We start from the raw sequence: 20,526 nt of genomic DNA on the forward strand, positions 1-20,526 counted from the left end.
CTGACCACTGCAACCCCACCGGGCCCCCCTTTAGCAGTGAGGTAATGGGAGCCGCTACCTGAACAAAACCCCGGATAAATCTCCGGTAGTAGTTGGCAAAACCCAAAAACCGCTGCACCTCTTTCACCGTGGTTGGAGTCGGCCAATTACGCACGGCCTTTATGCGGTCACTCTCCACCACCACCCCCGAGGTGGAAATGCGATAACCCAGGAAGGAGACGGCTTGTTTGGAGAACACACACTTCTCAGCCTTGACGTATAGGTCATGCTCCAGCAGTCTGCCAAGCACTTTGCGTACCAGAGATACATGCACGGCGTGAGTAGTTGAGTAGATCAGAATGTCATCGATATACACAACTACCCCCTGCACGTGCAGGTCCCTGAGAATGTCGTCTACAAAGGATTGGAAAACGGCTGGAGCATTCTTTAACCCATATGGCATGACGCAGTACTCATAGTGGCCCGATGTGGTACTAAATGCGGTTTTCCACTCGTCCCCTTTCCGAATACGCACTAGACTGTACGCGCTCCTGAGGTCCAGTTTTGTAAAGAACTGCGCTCCGTGAAATGATTCCACCGCCGAAGCAATGAGAGGTAGTGGGTAACTAAACCCCACTGTGATGGCATTTAGACCTCTATAATCAATACACGGACGCAAGCCTCCCTCCTTCTTCTTCACAAAAAAGAAACTCGAGGAGACGGGTGAGATGGAGGGCCGAATGTACCCCTGTCCCAGAGACTCCGCGACATATGTCTCCATAGCCAACGTCTCCTCTTGGGACAAAGGGTACACGTGACTCTTGGGAAGCGCAGCGTTAACCTGGAGATCTATCGCACAATCCCTACCCGGTCGATGTGGTGGTAATTTCGTCGCTTTCTTTTTACAGAAAGCGATTTCCAAATCGGCATACTCGGGGGGAATGCGCACTGTGGAACCCTGGTCTGGACTCTCCACCGACGTGGCACCAATGGAAACTCCCAGACACCTTCCAGAACACTCCTCTGACCACCCCTGGAGAACCCCCTGTCTCCACGAAATATTGGGATTGTGCCGGGCCAACCAGGGAATACCCAGCACCACTGGAAACGTAGGCGAATCAATAATAAAGAGACTGATACGTTCCCTATGATTCCCCTGCGTCACCATGTCCAGGGGAACTGTGGCCTCCCTGACCACCCCTGACCCTAATGGCCGGCTATCTAGGGAGTGCACGGGAAAGGGAGAATCTATCGGCACAAGCGGAACGCCCAACTTACGGGCGAGTCCGCGATCCATAAAGTTCCCAGCTGCACCTGAATCGACTAGTGCCCTATACTGGGAAGAGGGGAAAAAATAAAGGAAAAAAATTGAAACAAACATGTGACCAACAGGGGGTTCTGAGTGAGTTTGGTGCTGACTCACCTGGGGTGATCGAGAAGCGTTCCGCCTGACATCTCTACTCCCAGATAGCCCCCCCAGCACCGATCGGCCGTGTGTCCTCTCCGACCACAGCTGGTGCAGGGGAGGCCTCCTCCTCCGATACCCCTAGGCGCGGCCCCTCCCAACTCCATAGGGATGGGAGCCGGGGCGCTGGGTGGTGGAACGCACAGGACCCTCTCCGAACGCCCGCGGGCAGCCAGCAGATTGTCCAGTCGGATGGACATGTCAATAAGCTCATCCAAAGAAAGAGCGATGTCCCGACACGCTAGCTCCCTGCGGACGTCCTCCCGGAGACTGCACCGGTAGTGGTCAATAAGGGCCCTGTCGTTCCACCCTGATCCCGCGGCCAAGGTCCGGAACTCCAGCGCGAAATCCTGTGCGCTCCTCTTCTCCTGCCTGAGATGAAATAGTCTCTCACCCGCCGCTCGGCCCTCTGGGGGGTGGTCAAACACGGCACGAAAACGACGGGTAAACTCCGGGTAGTGCTCCTTCGCTGAGTCCGGGCCATTCCAGACTGCGTTGGCCCACTCCAGAGCACGACCCGTTAGGCAGGAGACGAGGACACTCACCCTCTCCGCTCCCGAGGGAGTGGGGCGAACAGTGGCCAGGTATAGCTCCAGTTGGAGTAAGAACCCCTGACACCCTGCCGCCGCTCCATCATAATCCCTCGGGAGCGTAAGACGGAGCGCGCTGGAGCCGGGGGATGGAGAGTCCTGAGGGAGGGGAGCCGAAGGTGGAGAGAGGAGCCAACTCCTCTCCCATCGCTCCATTCTCTCCATCATCTGGTCCATGGCTGATCCGATCCGATGGAGGACGGTGGTGTGGTGGAGAACCCGTTCCTCCATCGATGGGAGAGGGTTGGCTGCTGCTCCTGCTGACTCCATTTTGGTGGTGCGGGATTCTGTAACGCCCTGGGTGTCGAGGGGTGCGAAGTCAGACGCAGGAACAGCAGAGCTTCAATATGTTGAGTCTTTAATGCCCAACTAGCAACCAAAATGTCCAACACGGACGTACTGGGTGTCATACACAACGGTCCAATGACACGAGAAACAAACCCAGTCCACAATAACCATAAACACTCCCGAAATCCCAAAAGCTACAATGTAACAATCCCGCACAACGAAGCGCACGGGCTGGCTGGCTAATAAAGCCACACTAATTAACAACTAACTGAACACAGGTGATACAAATAAACAATTAAGGAGGGGGAGGAAAAAGAGTCAGTGGCAGCTAGTAGGCCGGTGACGACGACCGCCGAGCGCCACCCGAACGGGAAGGAGAGCCTGCCTCGGTTGGAGTCGTGACAGGAGCGTTTGACAGTGATGAGGGGTGGTCGTTTGACCACGGACCCATAACGGATGCAGGCAATGGTTGCTGAGATCCTGATTGAAAACAGCAGAGGTGTATTTGGAGGGCAAGTTGGTCAGGATAATATCTATGAGGGTTCCCATGTTTACGGATTTAGGGTTGTACCTGGTGGGTTCCTTGATAATTTGTGTGAGATTGAGGGCATCTAGCTTGGATTGTAGGACGGCCGGGGTGTTAAGCATATCCCAGTTTAGGTCACCTAATAGAATGGACTCTGAAGATAGATGGGGGGGCAATCAATTCACATATGGTGTCCAGGGCAAAGCTGGGAGCTGAGGGGGGTCTATAACAGGTGGCAACAGTGAGAGACATATTTCTGGAAAGATTCCTTTTTAAAATTAGAAGCTCGAACTGTTTGGGCATGGACTGGAAAGTATGACAGAACTCTTTGCAGGCCATCTCTGCAGTAGATTGCAACTCTCTTTTTGACAGTTCTATCTAGATGGAAAATGTTGTAGTAGGGGATGGAAATTTCAGAATTTTTGGTGGCCTTCCTAAGCCAGGATTCAGACACGGCAAGGACATTAAAGTTGGCGGAGTGTGCTAAAGCAGTGAGTAAAACAAACTTAGGGAGGAGGCTACTGATGTTAACATACATGAAACCAAGGCTTTTTCGAATACAGAAGTCAACAAATGAGAGTGCCTGGGTTAACACAGAGCCTGGGGTTAACCTCTACATCACCCGAGGAACAGGATGTGATTTCATGAAAATTATGTTATATGATATCCCTGTGGCGTTAGGCTAGGCTATGCTAGTCAAGTTTTTTGATGGGGGGGTTCCCGGATCCGGGTTTGTGACTCGTGAGAAGTTAATACTCATCCCGGATCCAGGAGCATCCTCATCAGTAAAAAGCTGACTAGCATAGCCTAGCATAGCGCCACAAGTAAATAATAGCATATAAATATCATGAAATCACAAGTCCAATACAGCAAATGAAAGATAAACATCTTGTGAATCCAGCCATCATTTCCGATTTTTAAAATGTTTTACAGCGAAAACACAATATGTATTTCTATTAGCTAACCACAATAGCAAAAGACTCAACCGCATATTTTCACCATTTTTCTACCGCATGGGTAGCTATCACAAAACCGACCAAATAGAGATATAATTAGTCACTAACCAAGAAACAACTTCATCAGATGACAGTCTTATAACATGTTATACAATAAATCTATGTTTTGTTCGAAAAATGTGCATATTTGAGGTATAAATCATAGTTTTACATTGCAGCTACAATCACAAATAGCACCGAAGCAGCCTGAATAATTACAGTTAGCAACGTGAAATAAATAAATACTCATCATAAAACATTTATGAAAAATACATGGTGTACAGCAAATGAAAGATAAACATCTTGTGAATCCAGCCAATATTTCAGATTTTTTAAGTGTTTTACAGCGAAAACACAATATAGCATATTAGCTTACCACAATAGCCAAACACAAATGCATTTATCAGCAGCAAAAGATAGCGATCGCAAAAAAACAGCAAAAGATATCAAATTAATCACTAACCTTGACCAACTTCATCAGATGACAGTCCTATAACATCAGGTTATACAATACACTTATGTTTTGTTCGAAAATGTGCATATTTAGAGCTGAAAACCGTGGTTATACATTGTGAAAATGTAGCAACTTTTTCCCAGAATGTCCGGATATATTTCTGACACTCACCTAATCTGACCAAATAACTCATCATAAACTTTACTAAAAAATACATGTTGGATAGCAAATGAAAGATACACTAGTTCTTAATGCAACCGCCGTGTTAGATTTTTAAAACTAACTTTACCATAACAAACAGCTTACGTTATAGCGAGACAGCGCCCGCCAAAATGGCGGAGAATAGGACTAAACATTTTCCACAGAAATACGAAATAACATAATAAATTGTTCTTACTTTTGATGAGCTTCCATCAGAATCTTGTACAAGGAGTCCTTTGTCCAGAATAAATCGTTGTTTGGTTTTAGAATGTCCTTCTCTCCTGTCGAATTAGCAACCTTAGCTAGCCATGTCCATCTCCTCTCGACGCATAGAACGGAAAACTCCAAAATACCCATTAAGAACACATTCTTATTTTCAATGATGGCCTATGAACGGCCTACAGATTTTTAACCTTGTCAGCTCGGGGGATCCAATCTTGCAACCTTACAGTTAACTAGTCCAATGCTCTAACACCTGATTACATTGCACTCCACGAGGAGCCTGCCTGTTACGTGAATGCAGTAAGCTAAGGTAAGTTGCTAGCTAGCATTAAACTTATCTTATAAAAAACAATCAATCAATGACTGTCATTGCTCCAATGTGTACTTAACCATAAACATCAATAGCTTTCTTAAAATCAATACACAAGTATATATTTTTAAACCTGCATATTTAGCTAAAAGAAATCCAGGTTAGCAGGCAATATTAACCAGGTGAAATTCTGTCATTTCTCTTGCGTTCATTGCACGCAGAGTCAGGGTATATGCAACAGTTTGGGCCGCCTGGCTCTTTGCGAACTAATTTGCCAGAATTTTACGTAATTATGACATAACATTGAAGGTTGTGCAATGTAACAGGAATATTTAGACTCATGGATGCCACCCGTTTGATAAAATACGGAATGGAATAAACGTTTTGTTTTCGAGGTGATAGTTTCCGGATTAGTCAAAGGTATATGGTTTAGAGAGAGATAGTCGACGCTTTATAATTCCTGTAATAACTTGCGGCTGAACTTGAAAGGGGTTTCTTCGTTATTTTACCGTTCATGTCTTCCATAGAGAATGTCTTGATCTACTTCAAATAAGGTCTGTGTTTCGCAGAGGAGCAGACTGACAGGGGACCATAAAGACAAGCTCTGCTTTCTGCACTAGAACCTAAAACTTCTTAACCTGTTTGGGCTGCAGGGGCAGTATTGAGAGTAGCCGGATAAAAGGTGCCCATTTCAAACGGCCTCGTACTCAATTCTTGCTTGTACAATATGCATATTATTATTACTATTGGATAGAAAACACTCTAGTTTCTAAAACCGTTTGAATTATATCTGTGAGTAAAACAGAACTCATTTTGCAGCAAACTTCCTGACAGGAAGTGGAAAATCTGAAATCGATGCTCTGTTCTAGGGCCTGCCTATAAATATCCTTGATATATATCAGTATACATGCACTTCATACGTCTTCCACTAGATGTCGACAGGCAGTGAGAGAAGAAATGGAGTGTGTAACTTGATCTGGGGTCGAACAAAAGCTCTTTGTATGACGTGTCACCAGTTTCCTGTTTTCTGGAGAGCGCGTGAAGGGACCTGGTTTTGCCTTCTGTACAGCTGTCGTTATAGACGACTAATATCTCCGGCTTTGATTTTATTTGATACATGTGACAATATCATCGTAAAGTATGTTTTTTCAATATAGTTTTATTAGGACGTTAGGCGTGTTGCGTTGTGTGCCTTTGTTCAGGAAGGAGAGCTTTGCGCCACTTTGCTAGCTTTCCGTGCTAATTGACTGGAGAAGAGGACATTCTAAATCCAAACAACGATTGTTCCCGACAAAGGACCCCTTGTACAACATTCTGATGAAAGATCGTCAAAAGTAGGACCCATTTTATGATGCTATTTCATATATCTGTCGAACATGTTGTACTAGTCGTTTGCGCCCAGAGTTTGGGCACTCTCTCGCTATAACTAAGCTGGATGTCGTAATGAAGTTATTTTTAGAATTCTAACACGGCGATTGCATTAAGAACTAGTGTATCTATCATTTCCTATACAACATGTATTTTTTAGTAACGTTTATGTATAGTTATTTGGTCAGAATAGTTTGAGTGTCATAAAAATATCCGCACATTCTGGGAAAAAGATGCTACGTTAGCACAATGTATAACCACTGATTTCAGCTCTAAATATGCACATTTTCGAACAAAACATAAGTGTATGTATAACCTGATGTTATAGGACTGTCATCTGATGAAGCATATCAAGGTTAGTCAAAAATTATATATCTTTTGCTGGTTTATTCGCTATCGCTAACGTGCCTATTGCTATCGCTAACGTGCCTTGAATGAATGCGGTAGTGTGGTAGGCTATTGTAGTAAGCTAATATAATGCTATTATTGTGTTTTCGCTGTAAAACACTTAAAAAATCGGAAATATTGGCTGGATTCACAAGATGTTTGTCTTTAATTTGCTGTACACCATCGATTTTTCAGAAATGTTTTATGATGAGTATTTAGGTATTTGACGTCGGTGTCTGTAATTACTCTGGCTGCTTCGGTCCTATTTGTGACGGTAGCTGTGATGGTAGCTGCAATGTAAAACTGATTTATACCTCAAATATGCACATTTTTCGAACAAAACATAGATTTATTGTATAACATGTTATAAGACTGTCATCTGATGAAGTTGTTTCTTGGTTAGTTTGGTTGGTTCTTGGTTAGTTAGGTTGGCTTTGTGCATGCTACCTGTGCTGTGAAAAATGTCTGTCCTTTTTTGTATTTGGTGGTGAGCTAACATAAATATATGTGGTGTTTTCGCTGTAAAACATTTTAAAAATCGGACATGTTGGCTGGATTCACAAGATCAAATCCAGGCTGTATCACAACCGACCGTGATTGGGAGTCCCATAGGGTGGCTGTAACGTCCTGACCAGAGTTCTTATGTGTTTTGCTTGTTTAGTGTTGGTCAGGACGTGAGCTGGGTGGGAATTCTATGTTGTGTGTCTAGTCCGTCTGTTTCTTTTTTTTTTCTTTTCTTTTTTTTTATCCCCTTTTCTCCCCAATTTTCGTGGTATCCAATCACTAGTAATTACTATCTTGTCTCATCGCTACAACTCCCGTACGGGCTCGGGAGAGACGAAGGTCGAAAGCCATGCGTCCTCCGAAGCACAACCCAACCAAGCCGCACTGCTTCTTTAACACAGCGCGCCTCCAACCCGGAAGCCAGCCGCACCAATGTGTCGGAGGAAACACCGTGCACCTGGCCCCCTTGGTTAGCGTGCACTGTGCCCGGCCCACCACAGGAGTCGCTGGAGCGCGATGAAAAAGGATATCCCTACCGGCCAAACCCTCCCTAACCCGGACGACGCTAGCCCAATTGTGCGTCGCCCCATGGACCTCCCGGTCGCGGCCGGCTGCGACAGAGCCTGGGCGCGAACCCAGAGACTCTGGTGGCGCAGCTAGCACTGCGATGCAGTGCCCTAGACCACTGCGCCACCCGGGAGGCCCAAGTTCGTCTGTTTCTATGTTCAGCCTGATATGGTTCTCAATCAGAGACAGCTGTCAATCGTTGTCCCTGATTGAGAATCATATATAGGTGGCTTGTTTTGTGTTGGGGATTGTGGGTGGTTATTTCCTGTCTCTGTGTTTGTGTTCTGCACCAGCTAGGACTGTGACGGTATGTTCTTTTGTTATTTTGTATAGTGTATTGTTTTGTGTTGATTAAATTCATTATGGAAAATTACCACGCTGCGTATTGGTCCTCTGATCCTTCTCGCCTCTCCTCGTCTGAGGAGGAGGACGAAGTAGACTGCCGTTACAGTGGCGCACAATTGGCCAGGCGTCGTCCGGGGTAGGCAGTCATTGTAAATAAGATTTTGTTCTTAACTGACTTGCCTAGTTAAATAAAGGTTACATTTAAATAAAGAAAAATTGTGTTTTATGACAAACCATTTTTTACAAATCCGCCAAGGCACCAACTTTGAGAAGGGTTTAAAACAAAGGTTTCAAACCATTCATGAATGTAATTGAATCTAGGTATGTCTTGCCTTTAATGTAAGGGCATATAAAAAATTGGCTGAATATTATACAATGACTTATCAACAGCTCTAATAATTTGACCCCCACAGGAATTCTACACTGGCAATTCTAGAATATACTATATATACTAGAAACTTGGTTAAACTATCATTATGACATCATGGATGAATTCTAGAATATACTATATATCATAGAAACCTGATTAAACTATCATTATGACATCATGGATGAATTCTAGAATATACTATATATCCTAGAAACCTGCTTAAACTATCATTATGACATCATGGATGAATTCTAGAATATACTATATATCCTAGAAACCTGCTTAAACTATCATTATGACATCATGCATGGCCAGTCCTTGTATTCATAGTGTAGTGAATTCTGGGGGAAGCCCTGAGCTGAACTCAAACCTGTGTCCAACGACTGTCAAGCCAACACCTTATAACTGTTATGCCAAGATGTCTGAACTTCTTGACGAGGTCGCTAGGTGTTGGGTTACAGTTTCTACAATATTGTTCTCTATGAATTTGAGAGTGGTTACATTTCTCCAGCCCCCATCCCTCAGCTGTTTACCAAACCAAGTCTCTGGGCAGCCATTTGGTTGCTGTTTAAAAACCCGCACAACCCAGCATTCTGCAGTTCAAACAATAACAAATCTGTCATTCCACCACTGTTTTGGTAATAAGATGATTATGGGGTTGGAGAAATGTAACTACAGACAGACAGACCTATGGATGCAAGGACTGACCATCCATGATATCAACATTACAGTTTTAACCATGTTGAGGCTGGCTATACAGTGTTGATTTACATTGTTTCTAAACATTAGAGTAAAAAAAGCTTATTTGGGGATCTGATGGGGTACAACAGTTGAACTAAGCTCATGAAGCATGTGTTATATTCTTCAAGAATCAATGGCTATAAATAAATTATTTAAAAGTCACAATATGGATGTAGCAATTGCAGATTTCCGCTTTAACACCAAACATCAGTTCAACAACTGCAGAGTTTGTGCCGCTGTTTTTAAGACAGTACTTACTAGTGTTAATCAGGGAACGGTTTCTCAAAACCATCTTATGGATATATTCATCGTTAGAACCATTGGATGCCTTAAAATGCGTTTGGGAAACCGGGCCCAGATATCCAGGTTCCTCCTCCTCTTTCGATGTAACAGTCTTCTCCTCCTCCTCTTTCACTCCATAAACTGCATCCTCCTCTCCTTTTACTGTAACATCCTCCTCTTTCACTCTGAACGCGTCTTCCTCTTCTTTCACAGTAACGGCCTCACCCTCTACTTCTTGTTTTACTGTGATATCCTCCTCTCCTTTTACTGTAACATCCTCTTATTCCTCTTCTTTCACAGTAACGACCTCACCCTCTACTTCTTGTTTTACTGTGATATCCACCTCTTCTTTAGCATGGGGAGTAGCTTAGTGACCGCATGGTCGGGGATGTTAGCTAGGCTAATGCTAACTTAACCAGCCTGCAAGCTGAATAATAACAACAACACCGTAAATATGAAATTAAATCGGATAACTAACTAGACGACAGAAGTGGGTTTAAAACACAGTGGCTAATATACACGAAAGCGTCTAAAGAGCTATATTGGTTCGGCTATTTTGTCTAGCAAGCTACCGAGGTGTCTGACTAACTGTTGTTGCTGCTGATAGATTATACGTCACACCAACAGCATAACCTTAAATTCCCAGACCGCCAACTGTTGACTGGAGTGGGTAATGCAGTTGAGTAAAATTTATATTTTATCTTCAGACAACAAGTTAAAGTGTAGGGAGCATTAGTTTTTACTCACCAGTGTAACAATACAGTGTGGTTAAAGACTTAGTAAGCTAGTTGTAGTCACGATATGGTTACCTATAAGTACAAACAGTTATGTTTTTGCGTAATTACATATTATTATCTTATTTCGGGAAATCTTCTAAACTACCCACAATGCACTATTTCCCCAGGTCATATGGGTGATCTACTCTGCTACTGAGTTTGTATGCCAGTGTAACGGTGTAATGAAGCTACATGTTTTAAATATATTTAACCTCTATTTAACTAGGCAAGTCAGATAAGAACAAATTCTTTTTTACATTGACGGCCTACCCCGGCCAAACCCTAACCCAGACGATGCTGGGCCATATGTGTGCTGCCCTATGGGACTCCCAATCACGGCCTGTTATGATACAGCCTGGATTTGAACCAGGGTCTGTAGTGACGCCTCTAGCACTGAGATGCGGTACCTTAGACCGCTGCGCTGCTCGTGTGTTTACATTATACTCAGTGATAAAGGTGTGGGATTCTGAGTAATCCACAGCAGATTTTTGGAGAATTTGAAAATTGAGTGGTCCTGGGATAGAAATGTATAAAGTTGACATTACATCATAAAATCCACGTTTTAAATCATACATTAGCAATTTATGTTTTAGGAACTACTGTTGTTTGTTTGGTATCAAGTAAGCCTCTCTTTATATGTTACTTGCCAAATCTCAGTTTTCCATGTGGGTTTTATGCTAAAGATCCCTCTTTCAAGTTGGTATCTAACTGGAAAGTGCATCTTCTTTAGGAGTGCTATTTTTACCCTGTCGTCTACTGATCGTTCATCCACACTGTGTGTCTCATCAATGCAGGTAATTTATGACAAATGTATAAAGTATATGTTTTATAAACTCATGAACACCAGCCAGTTTATCAGCCCGGTTTTGTTAGTTTAGGTGTATTATACTTCTTCGCCACCAGAGGGGGACATTGAGTAAATCTTCAGGTTAGTTTGATATATTTTGATAGTAAAATGGATGACAGTTTATTCTGATGTAGTGAATATAAGACACATGGAAACAATGTATTTATGTATTATAGTAAATTATGAATTAGTAGGAATTGTTAAATCCACTATATGATCACAATGACTTTGATAGACATTTCAATTGTTTTTTTGTTAGTATATTATAGGGCAGTTTTATGTAGAATTGCTGTGGGACTGCTATTTATATCCCGTCACTACTGATCATTCATCCATACTGTGTGTGTCCCATCATTGCAGCTTTGGAAATAAATGAACTATCCATTCATTGCTCCTTCCTGTGTTGACTCACTGACTTGAGAGACCAGGAAGGTCACACTAGCTCGATAGGTTGAGATCTATCTCAAGCTTCACCTCATGCTTTTCATTAACTGTGTGGTTGTGTTATCTAGTGGGAACCCGTTAGCACGGTAGGCTCTGGTGCCTTCTTGCCGTGGGCTCAAGACGACAGAGGAAATCAACCTCTGTGGGATGTCATCTATAATAATGACATAAAGGCTATGCTGCTACGGTGTGGGATGTCATCTATAATAATGACATAAAGGCTATGCTGCTATGCACTACGGTGTGGGATGTCATCTATAATAATGACATAAAGGCTATGCTGCTACGGTGTGGGATGTCATCTATAATAATGACATAAAGGCTATGCTGCTACGGTGTGGGATGTCATCTATAATAATGACATAAAGGCTATGCTGCTACGGTGTGGGATGTCATCTATAATAATGACATAAAGGCTATGCTACTACGTGCTACGGTGTGGGATGTCATCTATAATAATGACATAAAGGCTATGCTGCTACGGTGTGGGATGTCTTCTATAATAATGACATAAAGGCTATGCTGCTACGGTGTGGGATGTCATCTATAATAATGACATAAAGGCTATGCTGCTACGGTGTGGGATGTCTTCTATAATAATGACATAAAGGCTATGCTGCTACGTGCTACGGTGTGGGATGTCATCTATAATAATGACATAAAGGCTATGCTGCTACGGTGTGGGATGTCATCTATAATAATGACATAAGGCTATGCTGCTACGTGCTACGGTGTGGGACGTCATCTATAATAATGACATAAAGGCTATGCTGCTACGGTGTGGGATGTCTTCTATAATAATGACATAAAGGCTATGCTGCTACGGTGTGGGATGTCATCTATAATAATGACATAAAGGCTATGCTGCTACGGTGTGGGATGTCATCTATAATAATGACATAAAGGCTATGCTGCTACGGTGTGGGATGTCATCTATAATAATGACATAAAGGCTATGCTGCTACGTGCTACGGTGTGGGATGTCATCTATAATAATGACATAAAGGCTATGCTGCTACGGTGTGGGACGTCATCTATAATAATGACATAAAGGCTATGCTGCTACGGTGTGGGATGTCATCTATAATAATGACATAAAGGCTATGCTGCTACGGTGTGGGATGTCATCTATAATAATGACATAAAGGCTATGCTGCTACGTGCTACGATGTGGGATGTCATCTATAATAATGACATAAAGGCTATGCTGCTACGGTGTGGGATGTCATCTATAATAATGACATACAGGCTATGCTGCTACGGTTTGGGATGTCATCTATAATAATGACATAAAGGCTATGCTGCTCCGTGCTACGGTGTGGGACGTCATCTATAATAATTTGGCTGTTCTAAATTCTGTGTTGCTCAAAGCCTTTAGTAATGAACCTATTTTTGAGACTATTGGCTGTAAAACGTCAATGCTTCAGGAAGCTTTGTTTCCCCATCATGGAATCTATCTATTTTGAATGTTGGGGATTTTCCCTGCCATCATTCTGTATGTTTCTGCTCTTCTGATCTGTAGTCACGTTTTAGTTGGGTTTTGTTAGTTGGGTTCTAACTGGTCTCCATTAGTTGGGCTCCAGCTTGCTGACCATAGTGTCACGAACCGGCTCGAAGACCGTGACAAAAAGTGAGACAATGTGGAAATAAAGAATAACAAAATATATTTATTAACTGAAGTAAAGTAAATACAATTAACAATGGTGTGTGTTTAGTCAGTAGTGTAAGTGAGTGGTCGCATGCATACGTGTGATAATGAGGGGCGTTGAAAGGTGCCAACGCAAACAACCAAAATAGCCACAAAAAATGGCACAACCAAAATCTGTCTGTATCTGCATGGAAAGAGTCTCCTCAATGAATGGGGAAGAGGTGCATTTATCCTGGGACACACCCGAGCCCAGGTGTGTCCCATTTCACTGAAGACCCTCCCGGCTCCGCCCACCGACATCCTATTAAGGAAAACAAGAGCAAAGAGAAAGAATTCGGCAGACAGAGTGGGAGGGTCGTCACAGCAGTCTGATGATATACCAGGGACTGGGGATGCAGTTAGGTTTGTATGCAGTCTGATGATATACCAGGGCCTGGGGATGCAGTTAGGTTTGTATGCAGTCTGATGATATACCAGGGCCTGGGCATGCAGTTAGGTTTGTATGCAGTCTGATGATATACCAGGGCCTGGGGATGCAGTTAGGTTTGTATGCAGTCTGGTGATATACCAGGGCCTGGGGATGCAGTTAGGTTTGTATGCAGTCTGGTAATATACCAGGGACTGGGGATGCAGTTAGGTTTGTATACAGTCTGGTGATATATCAGGGACTGGGGATGCAGTTAGGTTTGTATACAGTCTGGTGATATACCAGGGCCTGGGGATGCAGTTAGGTTTGTTTTCCTCTAGCTATTCTCCAGTTTGCTCCCAGCTGCTTTCATAGAACATAGATCACTGTTAAACTAGGCTGCAGAGCGTTCCTAGTTTGACAGATAATTCAACCAGTGTGTGACCAGTGGGTTTCTTTAAATGAATGAATATGAAACTGCCTGAAATACAGATGTGAAGGACAGTATGTTTTAAATTCTCACTCAAAATATGCACTGCTCTTTGAACGTCTCAATATAATATTATTATTTCACGAAAGGAATGAAAAATACATTTGTGTGCAACAACAAAAAAGTATCTTAACTGCGTTTCCCACTCCAATCAGCAGACGGCGATGTGCGTCTTTCAGGCGATGCTGCGAGCGTGACGTATAATCTAGGTGACGGAACGGATCAACAACAACGAGTCAGCCACATTGGTAGCCAACATAGCCGAAACATTTAGACTGTTTCTGTGCATATTTGCCTCTGTGTTTTAAATATACGTCTGACATCTAATTAATTGCCCCCATTTAAATGTTATAGGTACATTGTTAGTCAACTAGCTGGCTTGATAAGTTAGCCTAGCACTAAACTAGTCGCTCATGCTAACTAGCTAACATCCCCGACCATGAGCTCACTGATGTATTCTCCCCCTGCTAAAGAGGAGGCGGTCTGCTGGACGGAGAAAGAAGCTCTGGGGCTGAACATTGTCGTGAAAGAGGAGAAGGAAGAGGAGGATGTCACAGTTAAACAAGAGGAGGAAGAGAACGAGGAGGATGCAGTTTTTGGAGTGAAGAAGGAGAAAGAGGGAGAGATAACGGTCATATTGACAGAGGAGTCAGGAGATCTGATTACCACCAGTAAGTACTATCTTAAAAACGGGCACTAACTGTCCAAAGGTTTTGAACGAATGTCTGGTTTTAAAGCAGCATGCTACTGAAATTCTATACTTGAAATGTTGTTCTGTACTATTGGAATTTATGTTATAATATAATGTTAAAGCTACGTTTTAAAATGGGTGGTTAAAGCCCTGAATGCTGATTGGCTGACAGCCGTGGTATATCAGGTCGTATACCATGGGTATGACAAAACATGTATTTTTACTGTTCTAATTACGTTGGTAACCAGTTTATAATTGCAATAAGACACCTCAGGGTTTTGTGATACATGGCCAATATACCACGGCTAAGGGCTGTATCCAGGCACTCTGCGTTACGTCGTGCATAACAACAGTCTTTAACCATGCTATATTGGCCATATACCACACTTCCTCGGGTCTTATTGCTTAACTGTGACATGTGTATACCATCAGAGTAAACAAAATCACAACTTAATTGTCTCACCAAATGGCAAACAAGTTCTAAATGAAACGTATTGTAGATCTTGCGTGGAGTGTGTATACCCGCAAAAAGCAGATTTCTAACTAATGTTGGAGAAATACATAAAATAAGAAGCATTATTGACATGAAAAGGACAAGCGTTTTGGGGAGACTGAACATATTAGCAAAAGGACAAGCGTTTTGGGGCGACTGAACATATTAGCAAAAGGACAAGCGTTTTGGGGAGACTGAACATATTAGCAAACGTTTGTTAGTCGACAAAAAACATGGACAAAATAGCCATTTGAAGGAAAGGCTGAACTACAGAATGATAATTTAGAAAATATAGAAATTATTACTTTAGAGATGATAACAAAAAGTTAACATTGGATCAAATGCAGCCTGAAATAGTACTATATATTATTATAGAGCTCTGTTTAGCCTGTATCACTGACTGAAATAGTACTATATATTATTATAGAGCTCTGCTCAGCCAATAAACATGACATTATCTATTATTATAGAACTCTGCTCAGCCTATAAACATGACATTATCTATTATTATAGAACTCTGCTCAGCCTGTAAACATGACATTATCTATTATTATAGAGCTCTGCTCAGCCTATAACCATGACATTATCTATTATTATAGAGCTCTGCTCAGCCTATAAACATGACATTATCTATTATTATAGAGCTCTGCTCAGCCTATAAACATGACATTATCTAGTATTATAGAGCTCTTATTATGACATCATGACATTCCCTGAGAAATTAGATTTCGAGCTCGACATCATTTGTTTTTAAATCTCACTGTCACCAAGTTTATTTTTAATGATGTAATGTTGTGAAGACTGACCTCGGGTTATTGAGGGATCTAGTCTGGATTAAACCTCATAGGAAAGCAGTTTTATTATGTGGAGATGTCATTCAGGTCTCTCTTTAGTATTAAACAAATTACTCTGTCTTTGGCAGGAGAGAGACCAGACTCTCACTCTGACAGCAGAAAGAGTTCTTCAGAGGAACCAGACAGAGAGATGACCAAACCAGCGAGACGACACCACTGCTCCTACTGTGGAAATAGTTTTACCCGATTACAACATCTGAAAGCACATGAGAGAATACATACAGGAGAAAAGCCCTTCCACTGTTCCCAGTGTGAAAAGAGTGTTAGGTGGTTAACGAGTCTGAAAAAGCATGAGAGGGGACACACACAAGAAAAGATCTACCAATGCTCCCTGTGTGAAAAAGAAAAGATCTACCAATGCTCCCTGTGTGAAAAGAGTTTTACCAAGTTAGGGGGCCTGACTAGGCATGAGAGGACACCCAAAGGAGGGGATAAGACGTACCACTGCTCCCAGTGTGGAAAGAGATTTTCCCAGTCAGAGGACCTGAAAGCACATGAGAGAATAGAGAGACTGTGTTCTGACTTGTGTTTTTGACTGAGAATTTGTGTTTTTGTTTGTCACATTAAATCATATTGTTTAAATGAAATCAGACATGGAAATCTGACCAAAACAACGGGCCTGTTTCTGTTGTTTTTCATCTTGATCTAAAATCAAATGAAATATTTTAAAATGTGTATTTCATTTTTCATTATGAACTTTGATTGGTTGTATACAAGTATTAGCCCTCTGATGTTGTTCATAATATGATTTGGATATTGCTAAATGTAAATGATTATACACTGCTCAAAAAAATAAAGGGAACACTTAAACAACACAATGTAACTCCAAGTCAATCACACTTCTGTGAAATCAAACTGTCCACTTAGGAAGCAACACTGATTGACAATAAATTTCACATGCTGTTGTGCAAATGGAATAGACAACAGGTGGAAATTATAGGCAATTAGCAAGACACCCCCAATAAAGGAGTGGTTCTGCAGGTGGTGACCACAGACCACTTCTCAGTTCCTATGCTTCCTGGCTGATGTTTTGGTCACTTTTGAATGCTGGCGGTGCTGTCACTCTAGTGGTAGCATGAGACGGAGTCTACAACCCACACAAGTGGCTCAGGTAGTGCAGCTCATCCAGGATGGCACATCAATGCGAGCTGTGGCAAGAAGGTTTGCTGTGTCTGTCAGCGTAGTGTCCAGAGCATGGAGGCGCTACCAGGAGACAGGCCAGTACATCAGGAGACGTGGAGGAGGCCGTAGGAGGGCAACAACCCAGCAGCAGGACCGCTACCTCCGCCTTTGTGCAAGGAGGAGCACTGCCAGAGCCCTGCAAAATGACCTCCAGCAGGCCACAAATGTGCATGTGTCAGCATATGGTCTCACAAGGGGTCTGAGGATCCTCCTTGTTACTAGCTGCACTACTATACTATGATGGTCTCCACCTTGTTATTGTACTAGTACCACTACTATACTATGATGGCCTCCACACCTTATCGTACTAGCTCCACTACTATACTATGATGGTCTCCACACCTTGTTATTGTACTAGCTCCACTACTATACTATGATGGTCTCCTCATGTTATTGTACTAGCTGCACTACTATACTATGATGGTCTCCACACCTTGTTATTGTACTAGCTCCACTACTAGCTCCACTACTATACTATGATGTTCTCCACACCTTGTTATTGTACTAGCTCTACTACTAGTACCACTACTACACTATGATGGTCTCCACACCTTGTTATTGTACTAAATGCACTACTATACTATGATGGTCTCCACACCTTGTTATTGTACTAGTTCCACTACTATACTATGATGGTCTCCACACCTTGTTATTGTACTAGCTCCACTACTTTCCTATGATGGTCTCCACACCGTGTTATTGTACTAGCTCCACTACTAGCTCCACTACTATACTATGATGTTCTCCACACCTTGTTATTGTACTAGCTCTACTACTTTACTATGATGGTCTCCACACCTTGTTATTGTACTAGCTCTACTACTAGTACGATTACTATACTATGATGGTCTCCACACCTTGTTATTGTACTAGCTCCACTACTTTACAATGATGGTCTCCACACCTTGTTATTGTACTAGCTCTACTACTAGTACCACTACTATACTTTGATGGTCTCCACACCTTGTTATTGTACTAGCTCCACTACTATACTATGATGGTCTCCACACCTTGTTATTGTACTAGCTCCAATACTAGTACCACTACTATACTATGATGGTCTCCACCTTGTTATTGTAATAGCTCTACTACTATACTATAATGGTCTCCACACCTTGTTATTGTACTAGCTCCACTACTGTACTATGATGGTCTCCACCTTGTTATTGTACTAGCTCCACTACTTTACTATGATGGTCTCCACACCTTGTTATTGTACTAGCTCCACTACTATACTATGATGGTTTCCACACCTTGTTATTGTACTAGCTCCACTACTAGTATCACTACTATACTATGATGGTCTCCACACCTTGTTATTGTACTAGCTCCACTAATATACTATGATGGTCTCCTCGTTATTGTACTAGCTCCACTACTATACTATGATGGTCTCCACACCTTGTTATTGTACTAGCTCCACTACTAGTACCACTACTATACTATGATGGTCTCCACACCTTGTTATTGTACTAGCTCCACTACTATACTATGATGCTCTCCACACCTTGTTATTGTACTAGCTCCATTACTAGCTCCATTACTATACTATGATGGTCTCCACACCTTGTTATTGTACTAGCTGCACTACTATACTATGATGGTCTCCACACCTTGTTATTGTACTAGCTCCACTACTAGTACCACTACTATACTATGATGGTCTCCACACCTTGTTATTGTACTAGCTCTACTACTATACTATAAGGGTCTCCACACCTTGTTATTGTACTAGCTCCACTACTTTACTATGATGGTCTCCACACCTTGTTATTGTATTAGCTCTACTACTAGTACCACTACTATACTATGATGGTCTCCACACCTTGTTATTGTACTAGCTCCACTACTAGTATAGTAGTGGAGCTAGTACAGTAAATGACTTAAATGACTTAAATGTTGTTATTGTACTAGCTCCACTACTATACTATGATGGTCTCCATACCTTGTTATTGTACTAGCTCCACTACTAGTACCACTACTATACTATGATGGTCTCCACCTTGTTATTGTACTAGCTCTACTACTATACTATAATGGTCTCCACACCTTGTTATTGTACTAGCTCCACTACTGTACTATGATGGTCTCCACCTTGTTATATTACTAGCTCCACTACTTTACTATTATGGTCTCCACACCTTGTTATTGTACTAGTACCACTACTATACTATGATGGTCTCCACCTTGTTATTGTACTAGCTCCACTACTAGTACCACTACTATACTATGATGGTCCCCACCTTGTTATTGTACTAGCTCCACTACTAGTACCACTACTATACTATGATGGTCTCCACACCTTGTTATTGTACTAGTACAACTACTTTACTATGATGGTCTCCACACCTTGTTATTGTACTAGCTCCACTACTATACTATGATGGTCTCCACACCTTGTTATTGTACTAGCTCCACTACTATTCTATGGTGGTCTCCACACCTTGTTATTGTACTAGCTCCACTACTAGTACCACTACTATACTATGATGGTCTCCACACCTTGTTATTGTACCAGCTCCACTACTAGTACCACTACTTTAATGTGATGGTCTCCACACCTTGTTATTGTACTAGCTCCACTACTAGTACCACTACTATACTATGATGGTCTCCACACCTTGTTATTGTTCTAGCTCCACTACTATACTATGATGGTCTCCACCTTGTTATTGTACTAGCTCCACTACTATACTATGATGGTCTCCACACCTTGTTATTGTACTAGCTCCACTACTAGTACCACTACTATACTATGATGGTCTCCACCTTGTTATTGTACTAGTTCCACTATTATACTATGATGGTCTCCACACCTTGTTATTGTACTAGTACCACTACTATACTATGATGTACTCCACACCTTATCGTACTAGTTCCACTACTATACTATGATGGTCTCCACACCTTGTTATTGTACTAGCTCCACTACTATACTATGATGGTCTCCTCCTTGTTATTTTACTAGCTAAACTACTATACTATGATGGTCTCCACACCTTGTTATTGTACTAGTTCCACTACTATACTATGATGGTCTCCATACCTTGTTATTGTACTAGCTCCACTACTTTACTATGATGGTCTCCACACCTTGTTAT

At 42.3% G+C, this 20,526-nt stretch overlaps 1 long non-coding RNA gene across 1 annotated transcript; it reads left to right on the forward strand.

Annotated features, from left to right (window-relative positions):
- The first annotated feature begins 14,826 nt into the window (after positions 1-14,826).
- On the forward strand, positions 14,827-17,056 carry LOC120032559. Its single transcript, XR_005473837.1, has 2 exons — positions 14,827-14,876; positions 16,312-17,056. It is a non-coding gene; the product is annotated as an uncharacterized LOC120032559 (long non-coding RNA).
- Positions 17,057-20,526: the final 3,470 nt, after the last annotated feature.

This window comes from Salvelinus namaycush, chromosome 39, assembly GCF_016432855.1.
Source record: "Salvelinus namaycush isolate Seneca chromosome 39, SaNama_1.0, whole genome shotgun sequence".
NCBI classification, from domain to species: Eukaryota; Metazoa; Chordata; class Actinopteri; order Salmoniformes; family Salmonidae; genus Salvelinus; species Salvelinus namaycush.